Source organism: Rousettus aegyptiacus, unplaced genomic scaffold (assembly GCF_014176215.1).
Source record: "Rousettus aegyptiacus isolate mRouAeg1 unplaced genomic scaffold, mRouAeg1.p scaffold_m13_p_13, whole genome shotgun sequence".
NCBI classification, from domain to species: Eukaryota; Metazoa; Chordata; class Mammalia; order Chiroptera; family Pteropodidae; genus Rousettus; species Rousettus aegyptiacus.
Window position 1 is genome coordinate 62,000,648 of NW_023416288.1, and position 10,941 is coordinate 62,011,588.

A 10,941-nucleotide genomic window follows, 5' to 3' on the forward strand; every position below is an offset into this window, starting at 1 on the left:
ATTCGCATTTTTCATTGTAAAAAATCAATAGAAGATGCGTAAAACTGAAAAATCAGGAAGTAGCAATAGAAGCGCCTTATCTAAGTTTATGGATGTGAACATCAGGGCTGAAAAGAACTCAGTATGGTTATTGCTGAAGAGCGAGATGTGGGACGGAGGAAAGGGAGCAGGACTGCTACTTTTCATAACAAGTCTTGTAGAAATACATGACTCTTTAAACAATTTACTTGACCGTATAACTGATTAAAATAAAAATGAGGTTTAAAAAGTGGCATTTGATACCTGGAGGAGTCAGATGCACAGAGACAGGAAGTAGGAGGGTGGCGGCCAGGGGCCGATGGCGGAAGGGACGAGTGGGGGGTCAGCGTTTAATGGAGACAGAGTTTCAGCTGGGGCAAATGAAAAAGTTCTGGAGCGGAATGGCGCGGATGGTTGTGAACGTAATGTTAATTACAATGTGAATGTGATTAACATCAACAAACTGTACACTTAAAATAATTAAAGTGGTAAAATTTATGTCAGGTTTATTTTACCACACACACACAAAAAATTAAAGCTCAAAAAAAGGAGAGTGACATTTGAGCTGAGTTAGGTAAAGTATGAAGGAGTTAATTAGCTGAAGCAGGGTGAGAAGGTTACAGGAAATCTGATTCTTGCCCTGAATCCCTTCTTTATTAAAGGTATTAATTCCCACTGCTGGTTGGAAACCACCCTGAGGATCTCCAGAGATTGCATGAGGTGTTCCAATATTTGCAAATAAAACTCCCAAACTAAATTATGTTTGATTTCCAAAGGTCCCCTTTGGGTGCTTAATGGAAACAAATATATCAAAATGTAATCTTAAAAAACAGAATAACAGGAGTGTTCTCATTCATGTTACAAAAGGATTCTTTGATTAACAAGAGGATTTACCACTTTCTTAACACAGCCAAGTTCCCAGGTACACTCAAGATGTGATTTAATTAACGAAAAACAGGCTTATCCCACCTCCCAGAAATATGCCAAACTGGTTCTTTCAAAGGAAATTGAGTACTAAAAATCCAAGAAAACAGTGACCCACAAAAAGTGAGTTAATGATGCTCTAGATTAGAGTTTCTAAATTCACTTCGTTCATTCAGAAGCTCCAAGCCCCCACCCTCTACTCCAGGAGCCTTACTAACCGTATCTCACCTAATCATGCCTGGTGCCTCCCTCTACCATCACACATCATATAGATTCTGTCTTTACAAGCATCAGTCTAACATGAAACAAACTCCTCGTGGGCTGGAGCTGTGTTATCTTCATCTATGTGACCCCAGAAACATTGCATGTAGCCCAGGCCACAGCCTGGGACTACTTATTGATTAATTCACTCATTCAAATGGCTGCCTAAAGCTTAGGAAACAAACGCTTGCTTACTAGGCCTTTGCCTTTGTCTTTTCTACCAGCTCTGCCTCCATCAGCTTAGACCTCCTAAATCTTTGCTCTGTCCTGCTCCCCATTTTTAGTTACTAGACCCCATTCTCACCACCCACAGCTAGAGACCTCACCTGGTGCCATCCTTAAGCGCAGTCCTCTAACACAAGGTTCTTGCCTTCCTCTCTACCCCCAGGAGAAAGACTGGTGGCCCGGCAGTTGATGACAGGCTCACCCTCTGCCACATGCCTGCCTCCATCTGGGCACCAGCTGACCTCCTCCCAACCATAGTAGACTCACCTCTTCCCCACTGGTCCAGCACCTACCAAGGGAACCCCCAGCTCCAGCCCACCTCCATCCAGTCTCTGAGGAGAGCAGGGTCTGCCCAGTGACTTGACACAGCTCTTACCACCCTTTGGCGGAGGGTCAGGCCACCCAGGACCACCCAGCTAATGACCTCCATGAAGTGCCCAAGATCACAGTCCTAGCCCCTACCACCAGTGAGGCCGAGGGTTGCCAGACACCAGCCAAGAGGCCAGTTCATAGTCTTTGGAGAATGGGTGACTACATGTCAAGGGGTGTAGTTGCAGCCAGGGCCAGCCCCTTGGACTGGAGAGCCACCTGTACAGCCCTGTAAGAAGCCCGTGAAGTCCCAACTGCGTGGAGAAAGGGCAAAGGTGACCCAGACACTTTCCCCACCCTGGGGCCAGCAAACTCTTTTTGGAAAGAGCCAAACAGCGTATATTTTAGGTCTTGGGGGCCATGAGGTAAGACAGAGTAAATGTTCTCACTAAATATTCTTTCTTACATTTAAAAATATAAAAACCATTCCTACCTTTCAGGGGACTAGATTTGCAGGCTGTAGTTTGCCTACCCCTGGTCTAGGTGAAGAGTCAGGCATTCATTCATGAGACTATTAGAAACTATTAGAGAGCTCAAGGTAAATCAGAGACAAGGGTTAGAAGCATCCAGTGATCTCCAGAGTGAGGCATTCACTCCTATTGGGGAAGAAGGAAAAAAATTATTAATACTTCTGTATATTTTTATCTCATCCTTTTTTATCTCCATTTTTACTTGTGTTTTATAAAATACATAAAAAGAGTGCAATGATATTTATACGGAATTTATAAATACATAATTACATATGTCGGGTGTGACATGCTAATTTTTTTTTTTTTGATTATGAGGGTAAAGTATGAGAAAACTTTGAAGACTACTGGCCTGATGATCTGGCACCAGTTGATCTTGAAATGCCTTATACTACCATGCCTTTGTTTCTGTAAGTACCTCTTCTCTTACCTAGTGATGGGTGGCAAAATCTGATTTTTTAAATTCAAATTTATTTAAATCAATGTTGAAAGATAATGGCAAAGTTCACCATCTTTGAAATCCATGTATTATGAAAACAAACAAAAAAAGCTACTTCTCCCTGCTATGAGCAAGGTTCTGCCTTTGGAACCTGATGTCTGGTCTGGATTTTGATACTTTGCTGCTTATTTTTGTCACATAGAGTCAGAATCATCTTCCCCCATGGAAGACCTTTGGGATCAAGAATTTTAAGACTATATACTGCTGCATGCATGCTTCCTTCAGGCTCTCCTGACTTCCCCCAATTATAAAGCGGCACTCCCTGGAAAGGCTAAACTCAGTCTTGTACCACAGCAGGCTTTTGTGTAGCAGCGGAAGTTGGGGGAGGGGGCCGGAGCTGCCTGTCAGTTTGGCGCCTCACATTGCTTGATTTCATTTAAACAGCAGTGTTTGTGCATTTTGCTCACATTTTGTAAAAATTAGTGGAAAATGGAAGACTGAAATTATTAGTGCCCATGATTAAGCAGTGATTAAACAGCTGAGCTAAAGATGGAAATAAATATTCTGGAAGCAAATAGTTAGCCTCACTAGGACATTCATTGGATTAATCCAGGTAGCTAGGTTTTGATTTGGGCTGGAAAAGAATAAAAATAAAATGGATGTTATCAAGATCTCCGAAGGGTGAAAGATTTTACCCTGCCTTCGAGCTAACGAGTTAGTGTGCCACCCTTTCATGGATGCCAGCAGAAGACACGAAAATCGTAGGCCACGCGCAAAGGGCTTTATTGTTCATGGCAATGTCGACATTTGTGCCAGTCCCCTGAACCTCACTGTCCACAAAGAAGGCCAGGCGATGCCTGCACAGGTTGAATTACAGGAGAGGTATCCTGAGCGTAAGGAACCTGAAACCTTTAACGATTTCCATTTTTTTTTTTAATTTGTTAAGATTTTTTTTCATGGCCCAGAATGTGGTCTAGCTGAGTGAAAGTTTCATGAACGCTCGAGAAGAACGTGTGTTCTGCTGTCGCTGCATAGAGTGTTCCGTAAATGTCAGCTAGATCAAGGTGATTGATGACACTGTTCAGGCCAACTATATCCTTACCGAGTTTCTGCCGGCTGGATCTATAAATTACTGAAAAAGGGGTGTGAAAGCCTCCAGCCAGACAGTGGATTTCTCTATTTCTCCTGGCAATTCTCTCCATTTTTGCCTCGTGTACGGTGACGCTCCGTTGCTAAGTGCATCCATGTTAAGAATTGTTATATCTTCTTGGAGAATTAAATCCTTCATTGCTTCATAATGCCCCTCTTTATCCCCGATAATTTTATTTTTTCTGAAGTCTGATTTCTCTGAAATTAAGATAGCTACTACAATTTTCTTTTGATTAGAGTTAGCTTAGAAGAGCCCTCTCTATCTCTTCATCGTGACATATCCGAACTTTTATAATTCAAGTGGATTCCTTATAGACAACTTAACAGTTGGGCCTTGTTTCTTCATCCAATCCAACCACCTCTGTCTGTTAGTTGGTGACTCGGACCGTTTCTTACTGATACAGTTGGAGCTCCATCCGTTGTGTTTGCCACTGTCTTCTCTTTATTATACTTGTCCTTTTGTTCCTCTTCTTTTCCTGCCTTCCCTTTAATTGAGCATTTCGTACAATTCCATTTTATCTTCTCTCTGGGCATGTCAAGCATATTACTTTTAAAAATTATTTTAGTGATCGCCCTAGAGTTTGCAATGCACACTTTTACGGATGTTCATTTTTAGATAACGCCGTAACTTCATGTGTGGTGCAAATACCTTAGAATAGAGTATTTTTGATTCCTTCTTCCTACCCCTTATGTCATTGCTGAAATACTTATCCTTAAGCTATAATCACACATATATTGTAACTATTATTGCTTTAAACAGTTATCTTTTAGGTCAGTTAGGAATAAGAACAGCAAAATGTTTTATTTTACTTTCATTTATTTCTTCTCCTTTACTTTCTTCATGTAGGTATGATTTCTCACCTACATCATTTTCTTACTCTCTAAAGAACTTCTTTTAATGCTGGTGATGAATTTTCCTCAGTTTCCGTTTATCTGAGAAAGTATTTCTCCTTCACACTTGAAGGTTAATCTCACTGGATAGGAATTCTAGGTTGGTGGTTTTTAATTCCAATACTTTAAATATTTCATTCTATTCTCTTCTTGCCTGCGTGTTTTCTGACAAGAAGTCCTCTGTAATTCTTATTCTTGTTTCTCTACAGGTAAGGTGGTTCCTCCCAATTTACCCCCCAGCTTCTTTCAAGATTTTCTCTTTTCCTTTATTTTCCTGCAGTTTGAATATGATGATTATTTTTATTATATGGGACAGTAAACAAATATAGCCTTTGCTCCAGAGAGAGCTATTTGTTGTTTTAACATCCTTGAGAAGATAACCTGAAACAATGTGGTTGTGTAGAATTTTAAGAGATTCGTAGAGAAATGTCTCCCAATTGATGTATAAAACATTGGGCAAATGGCCCTGGAAATTGGGTTTAAAACAGTGGTCCTCAGCCTTGGCTGTCCATCAGCATCACCTGAGCAGATCTTTACAAAACCAAGGTCCAGAGATTCTGTTTCAATGGATCTGGGATGAAACCCAAGCATCAATAGTTTGCAAAGCCCCCAGGTGATTTTAATGCATAGCCAGGGTGGAGAAGCTGTCTAAAAGATAATGAAGGGAGGTGTAATTAGTAATATATATATTTTAGCTCAGCACTTCCCAAACTTTGCTGGACATGTGAATCACCTAGAAATCTTTTTCAATGCAAGTTCTGCTTTAGTTAATCTGGAGTGAGGCCGGGGATTCTGTTTCTGACAAGCCCCTGGGTGTAGCCTGATGTCGTCATCCCACTTTGAGTAGAAAGATTTTGGCTCACTGGGAATACACTTCTCACTATAACCTGTGTCCACCGCTAGACATCATACTTTAGGCTTCATAAACATACATGTTCAGGAATTTATCATGGATGAAAGGAGAAGGCAGCCTGACTCTGGAAACTGGGTCTTGCAATAAGAGTGAAGCTCATCCTTTCCTGGGACCCCAAGCGTTGATATCATGAGAAATCTGAGAGACACTTCAGGGTGTGGAAAAACAGAGATTTAGAACCCATGGCCATTAAGTCCTATGCAACAACTTTATTCTGACTCTTACATGGCTCAAGTGTTGATAATGGTAGCACTTGGGGAAGGGTCCACAAATTTGAATCCCAGTGTCAAAGAAAAAAAAAGGTAAAATCCTGATTTTGCTGGAGCAGAAGCTCTATTGGGTTTGAGCATCTCAGGAAAACATCAATCAACTGATTATTTCTCCTTCAATTGGGAGTAAGGGAAATCATCTCTGGACCACCTTCTCCCAATCGCTTGGCTTCATTCCAAAAGGTCAGGAGACTGTTGGCCTCCACGACCGCAGAGCTGGCACCTGTAGCCTCCCACCACCCTGCAGCTCTGGCAGGAGTGGAAAGGGAACACCCTTTTCCAAGGCCAGTTCTGTTCGCTGCCAGGTCTTCCCCAGCCCAGCAATTTGTCCACTTTCCAGCTTGAACAAATATCTTTCTGGCTACATGATTTCAGTATTTGTTTTCCAGAGTAACCGGAAGGTTCCTAGACCTCTTGCCAGGCACCAGGGAGCCTGAAGGACACAGAGAAACATGCCTGTTAAATATTGATCCTATTGATGGCCCTGGAGCAGCAGGAAGAGAGGGAGGGAGGAAAATCTGATGCCTTCTTTGATATGCCTCCTTAACAAGTTCATATCTGTCCACCACCAGCTGCCTCTGGAAACATTTTAGAAATACCATTTCACAATGACGAGGTAGGTCATACTGCCTTTCCCACCATGCCTGGCCTATCTGAACTTTCTAATCCAGATTTGCTGAAATTGGAGAGAAGGTCTTTGCTTTCCATGACCTCTGTGTTTCTCACGTCCATCAGGAAACAACAATGCCAGGGGAGGGTACTCAGAGCTGAGGAAGGGGACCGTCTCAGCCAGTGGAAAGAAGACACTGGCCTTCTTTTGGATCAGACATCGCCACAGCAACTCATTCAATGCCTGCATGATGCACTATTATGTGCTTGTGTGTTGGGGATCCAAAATAAGTAAAACTTTGGCCCTGCCCTTGAGTGAATTACAAGCCCCGAATCTGGCTCACTAGTTTTCTAAGGGTAGGCCAAGGTGTTTACATACTCTAAACAGAGCACATCTGTTTGCTTGTTGAGAAAAGTGGACGTTTTGTCATCTAATGTTTCAAGAGGCTAATAGTTAAAGATGGGGGTTTGTGGTTTTATGGGTTGTCTAATCCCTATGAAGGGCATAAAGTCCGTAAAGGATAGAAGCAGTCTTTGGTCTATTTGAGATGTTTCACAACAATTAAAACATTATCTCAAATTATCTCTGGATGCAAATCTCCCATCTGAACAATGCCCCATGATTGATGGTCAGCATCGGCCAGCAGTGGCAGCTGGAAGGCGACCTGGCTCCTGTTTTCTCCCTAAATTCCCTCTGATCACCACAAAACCAAAGCTCAAAGGTTTCAGGAGCCAGAAGGAGGCCGTGCAGAGGAAACCAGAGGGACTGGAGGAACTGCGTGCATTTCAAAGGCATTCAAATTCAAAATAAAAGTCAACAAAATGGTGGCCTCTGGCCTTTTGCCTTAGCAGCAACAATCTGCAGAGCTGGTCTTGAGAATCTGCTTCCCCATTTCCATCTGTGTATGTTTGGGCATATTATGACCTCTCTTCCTTAAGATTTTGATTCCTCATCAGTTCGATAGGGATAATAATACTCATCCTGTACATATCATCAGGTGGTTGTGATAATTTAATTACCCAATACCTATAAAAGCATTTTGAACTATAAATCATTACAAAAATGCATGCAATTTAACCGATATCAAGTCTTCCTTATCTCTGAGGGTGTAATTTATGCTCTGTCTCTCTTAGAATTCAGGGACATACATTCCAATCTACTTTCCAGAAATCCCTTGATGATACTTGTTGGAAAAAGTATTCTTTTCCTGCTGCCCTAACTTGTTGAGGGTACAGCTTATGCAACTGTTAACTTGCTGCCCTGCAGCAAATCAAATCAACAAATATTTACTAGCTGCTGAGCTTAGCCTTGTAGGAGCTACAGAAAATGATGAGATTCACTTTCTGCATTAAAGGAGCAAATTGCTCAGCTGCAGCACAGTACCCATATATTCTAGAAGAGGAAAAAAACTGCCTGTGTTCTCTGGATGCCCCCGATACACCTGGAGCCTTACTTCAAATACAAGAAACAGCTGGTGTTCATGATTTAAGGCTTAATACAAATAGAGAGAATTTCTTTTACAAGCTGCCTGGTTTGGCAAAATTCCAGAATTCATCAAACAGAAAGATAAGGATGATGATGATAAAAAAGATTCTTCATAGTTGGCCTTCACATCGTGACATAAAAGAAGTGTGATCTACATAGGACATTCCAGAGCGGGAACGTACGCTTGACTTCGCTCAAAGATAGAGCTAGGCCTTCCCAGCACCTGTAAATATCAAAGGTGACCCCACATACCTGACTCGGTTGTGCTTGGAAGCTGAACCTGTGAAGGTTTCAGGCAGGCAATGATTCTTTGTGTTACCGAAAAAATCATTGGATGATTCTTTGATTCATTGGATGATAAGGTATGGACTTCAGAAGATAACGTGGGAAAGCGCCCAGAGAAAGAACCTCAATATTCCCAAACCCAAATACTAAAAATGACTTAACATCCAACTAGTGATTTTCTGTGAACTATTAAGATCTTTGTCATTAAGTCTCATGAAAACTCTAAAGAAAAGAAGCCTTCCAGTTAGGGAAAATGCCAATGATCTGCTCCATAAATGACTTTTCACCACTTGGTGAGAATAATAATTCCAGCTAACCCATACTGAGTGTTTCTACTGTCAGATATGGAGCCGAGCACAGCAGCTTGTTGAATTCTCTTGAGAAGCCACTGTAAATAATATCATTATTCTCATCTTAAAGACAAGGAAACCAGGGCGCCCAGAGGTTACACCACGGCCCAAGGTCACATGGCTAAGTGAAGGAATTGGGCTATTCCACTTCTCACCATCTGTAACCCAGAAGACAGAGGTGGATGTGGTCTGCCTTTCAGTAGGCTGGCAGGTCAATGAATGGTTTCCGTTTTAAGTGGGCAGCACTCTCATCCATAGCCATGGACTGTATCCTTCACTCTGTGAGCTATTTAACAAAGATCTTTTGGTCCCCAACAGGACTGAGTGTAAGGCCTGGAGATGGCTCAGAAACCCCCTCTTCAATACTGCAAAAAAAAAAAAAAAAAAAGAACTCTAATACTTTTTTCCATTAATAGCGCTCACTGGTGTCTTTAATAGTGGAAAATTCCATAGAGACTGATTTCGTACAAAAGCCTTTTGAACTTTAATGTGTTTCAGAAATTTAAGTCATGTCCCTGAATGTTTATGGCTCAGGTTTTCTCTTTTTTCAGTGGAGTCTTCACTTAGAAAACAGAACATATTAATTATTTGTCTTGGGCAAGAAACAAACATATTGCTCTTGAAATTTTCCACCCATAAAATGTGGATAACATCTAGCCTACCTTGTTCACGTGGTTTTGGGGAATATAAAAAGAATACAAAGAAGAAAGTTAAAAAAAACTTTATAATATAAGCCCAAATGCCATCTTTTCTAACTTTCCCAATCTAGAGGTCCTCATTCTCCCTACAGCTGCCAGTGTGTCTTTTATTTAAAGCGGTTCTCATTACCTAAATTAAATTTTTTAATTTAATTGTTTACTTGAGAATTTCCTGTATCTCCAACTACAATGAAATTCTATGCAAGAATGGATTTTGTCTCTCTCTCTCTCTCTTTTTTTTTTTTTGGCCATTGCATTGCCAAGTATCTAAAACTGTTCCTGGCAGACTAGACAATTAATGCAGATTGAATAGTAACACCTTTTTGTGTTAAAATCTGTATCTTTATACACATTTTAAAAATTGGAATTCAAGTCCATAGAAACAGATTAATCACAATCTCTGATTAATGGCACACTTGTCCAACGCCATCCATGCATGGCCCTCTTCTATTATTTATTTAGCTATTTAATTAGTTTTTTTTTTTAAATCAGGTAATAAATACCTGAGAAAATAGAACCTGAAAAAAAATCTAGAGTCCTTCATCTAACCATAGGGCCCTGACCCCTTCTCCTCCTCCTGCCTGTCCTTATCTGAGATCACCGTCATTCCAAATCCCAGGTTCTTCGTTTCTTGTCCCAAATCCATTTCCCTAGAAGCGGAGCCTGAGACGATGGGAGTCTTGTGTAGGCCATTTGTTAAAGAAGGGGAGTTCAGAAGAAGGGAGGCAAGGCGGGGCAGGGGAGAAGTGAGGCAAGGGTGTAGCATCAATGGAGACCAGGTTCAGAGCTTTGGAGCACACGCCACACTACAGCGTTGCCCTGTCTTGAGGCAACAGACTAACTCCTTGTACCCCCAAGTCAGTCAGTCGTAGGCTGACATTGGGGAGGTGATATAGGGAAAGCAGTGCCCGGCCTCCTGGGTGAGGCACCCCATTTAGCTAAGGGCAATTCACTGGAGAAAGAGAAGCCTTGAGCTGTTAGCAGCCAATAGATATCCATAGCAGCATGGGATCGGTGTCCTGGACCAGGAAAAGGGGTGTCTGGCATTTCTTCTATGTCTTACTTCCTTTTTTGTACAATTTATCAGACTTTGTATGTATTCCTTGAAAAAATATATATATATGTATGTATATATATTTTTTTAGTTATTTGGAACTTTCTAGAAATCATACAAATTTTGTTTTGACTGTTGTTTAATATTTCAGTATATGAAAATACCATCGTCTATTGATCCATTCTTCCACTGGTGGACTTTTGAGTCATTTTCAGGTTTTTTGCTATTATGAACAGTGTTGCTATGAACAGTCTCATGTCTCTTGTTGTATATGTGCAAGAATTTGGGAGATTTATGCCTGGTATGAACTTTAGAAGATAATGACGAGCCGTTTTCCAAAGTGGTTTTACTAACTCACATGCTCACCAGTAATGTAAGTAAGAGCTCTATCATCCTCATCCTCTCTAACTTGTTTGATTTTTGTAAATCGAAGGAGAATGAAAGGGCATCTCACTGCAGTCTTGATTTAGATGTCTTTCATCACTAATCACCTCTTCATATGTTTATCAGACAGAACTGTTTCTTCTTATGTGA